This window comes from Garra rufa, chromosome 4 (genome assembly GCF_049309525.1).
Source record: "Garra rufa chromosome 4, GarRuf1.0, whole genome shotgun sequence".
NCBI classification, from domain to species: Eukaryota; Metazoa; Chordata; class Actinopteri; order Cypriniformes; family Cyprinidae; genus Garra; species Garra rufa.
The window spans coordinates 36,736,690-36,739,855 of NC_133364.1; the positions used below are offsets into that span (position 1 = coordinate 36,736,690).

Genomic DNA, 3,166 nt, shown 5'->3' on the forward strand with positions numbered 1-3,166 from the left:
AGTTTCTCGTAAAAAAAAAAAAAAAAACACAAGCCACAGGGTGTAATTTTCATTTTTGGATGAACTACATATTTAAGATTACAGCTTTGTAGATATACAGAAGTCAGCATTCGAAGTGGATCAAAACCTTTCATCAAATTTGTCCTAAAACCAAAACGAATACCTGTTCTTATCTTAGGACAACTTTAATCAACTTTTTTGATTCCACTTCGAATGTGACTACTGTATAATAATTTAAAGTACAGAACTTAAACACATTTTTTCCTTGGCCATGGTGGCAAAACATGTCGAAGCCCAAACCATAGAAGCAGGGGGAGCAGTAACACATTATTGTGTCGCATTAATATATTTGGATTTCATATAATTATTTCCTGTCAGGCCCTCGATGTTGTAAGTCTGCATAAATTTGCCCAGCATAATTGAAGAGTGAGCACTTATTTGGGCATACACCCATTAGCCTACTCAGCAGATTGCTCTTTTGAGTATTGTGTTGGAATATCCCCCTCCCCACAGCCTCTCCTTTTTTTACAATCATGTGATATACAGGAAAAAGAGCAAACATCTGACATCACCAAAGTCTATTGTCATTCGCATATCTTGCATAGCATTACTTACACTATTTAAATGCAATGCAGTGTGACAGAAGATTACAGCAAAATAATTCAAGAGAACAAGACACACCTGTTATACATCATCCTGCAAAAATCTTCAGCTTCCAGATCTGTTCAGGTTTGATTTTTCTACATTAACATTTATTCATTTAGCAGTTGCTTTTTATCAAAACCAAACTAAACATGTATAAAGGGGAATATTAATTTTGTTAGACCCTTCCCAAAACAAGGGATGATTTGCGTTATTGGGAATGTAGGTTCGTGCAAGTTTAGGCAAATTAGACATTAATGCAGGCTGTATCAGACAAGCAGATGAGCCCAGATTCGAATGTGAGCGCGAGATGCCAGATCTATACGGTAATCATTTTCATTCCCTAGAAATCCTTTTTATCCCATATATCGTGAATAATAAATACAAACAAAACGTTTTGGAATAACCCACTTCTACTTTACAGGTGGATAGTTACTCAAGTTAAATGGATAGCGAAAATAAGACGAATCTGTCTAAACATCCCAACAACGACGTGGAGATCATGTAGGCTATATTGCGTTAGGACCATATCTGTACGTCTATACGATCTCTATAAGTAGATATGCAGTTCAAAAATTAAATAAGAGGTTCAGGAAATCGACATAAGAACCTTCCATGTTACCTTGCACTAACACTAAACTAACGAAGAGAGCTGCAGAGTCAGATAGACGAGCGCAGACAAAAAACAAAAATGACAAAATCTGTTTTTATTAAATCACAGTCTATATCTACAATGAATGAATACACGGCATATCTCGGAAACCGAGACATAAAAGTAAAAACATAACATTAAGCATTTTTAAATGATCTGTATGACGACAAAATTACGGAGTTGTTCTCTGTTCTGTTCGTTGCAGTCTGTTCATTGTTAGAATAAAATACAGTCCAAATATAAAATAATATTTAAAAAAAAATAAAAAAAATAAAAATAGAAACACTGGTAAGCTTAAATAGTGCTTACTGTTTACTACAATCCGTGCCTTTCAGCCTGAGCTTGGGCCAAACACATATTTGCACATGTGAGGAGGATGTTTTTAAGTACAAATCCTGGTTTACATAATAGTTTAACATTAAAATACATCGATATGGACACGTTTAATTGGATTCATGTCGAATGAGAGAGGTAGGCTGCATGAGAACATCGCCGTTTGCTTTAAGCTTCACTTTAACCCTCTGGAGTCTGAGGGTGTTTTGGGGCCCTGAAGAAGTTCTGACATGCCCTGACATGTATGCTTTTTTCAGTATCTTAAAAACATATGAATGGCCCAATTACATTGTAATCAGCACAAATTGGGCTACAATAATATGTAAGCAACATGAATGTACATGTTTGTGTTTTTGAGAAAACAACGTTTATGCATGCTTAGTGCAAAACTAAATTTTTGAAGTCAATGAAATAAGGTCATGAAACACATACAGAATATTTGTTCACAAGACTTTTGAGAACTGGATGTGGTAGGCTTGAGTTTTTTCTACCAAATGATGTGAAAATCATCTAGTTCACTCGTTAACACAAAACAGTATATTGATTTAAATATTTGAAGACACTTTTTGTTTAGAATGGCTGTATGCGAGAAGTCGTGAATCATCATGAATAATGCTGTGATTTACAACTGAGAAGACAAAGGAACGCTGCCTGTTACCTGTTAGATCCGCGACAAAAACACATTAAAAAGATCCTTACAATTTGTGGTTCGGGTCTTTTCATCCACTGGTCATATGTGGATAAATGTGTTTTCACAGCATTCAATAGCCAATCACAGACATATCTGTTGATTTGTGGCCAATCAGAGGCGGCTATGTCAATCCACTCACCACTCAAAGTGCAGGTTTCAGTTTTGCTGATTTCTACACCTCCACGAACTCTCTCATAAAAACAAATAAAGTGTAGACATGATGTAAATAAGACAATGAATGTATAGTGTAGAGGTTATTTTATAACTTTTTATTAATTTTGTGAGGTTGAGATGAACTACAGTAATGTATGAGTGACAGCCTTCCAGTGATTGTAAGGGGAGCGCGCACTTGTTAGACTATAACAAAGTATTCTATAGTCTTTGACTATAATTAATTTAGAATTTGAACACGTTTATTCACGGATTCATTCTCTGGTAACCAAATATCGCCATTGCCATCGTGTTGCATATAGGCTACTACATAATTTACACAAACTAAGTGAAAGTAAAGCAGGTGCTTACTCAGCAAAATATGTCTGGACAGCCCCACTCGACACGCTCCCGTGAGTAAACATATTTTTTTTCACCATGCAGCAAACTTAAAAAAATAAAATAAAATAAAAAAATAAAAAAAGTAAAACGTTTAACTGACTAAAATTCTTACTGTCGGTTAACGGTTAAAAGGTCAATATGATCATCCCTATCTTTAACATCTGAGCTTGGAACAGTGCTCTCAGGAAAACAGTTTGAGGAGACTCAAGTAAATGCCAGCAGGATTCATGTGTTGAGCAGGTTTCAGATCACTAAAAACAACAAAAACAAAACATTGTTGAGCATGGTAATATCAG

The 3,166-nt window shown here is 35.3% G+C and overlaps 1 pseudogene; it reads left to right on the plus strand.

Moving 5' to 3' along the window:
* Positions 1–596: 596 nt before the first annotated feature.
* Positions 597–3,166, plus strand: part of LOC141333944 (guanylate-binding protein 4-like) — a 34,106-nt pseudogene continuing 31,536 nt past the window's right edge.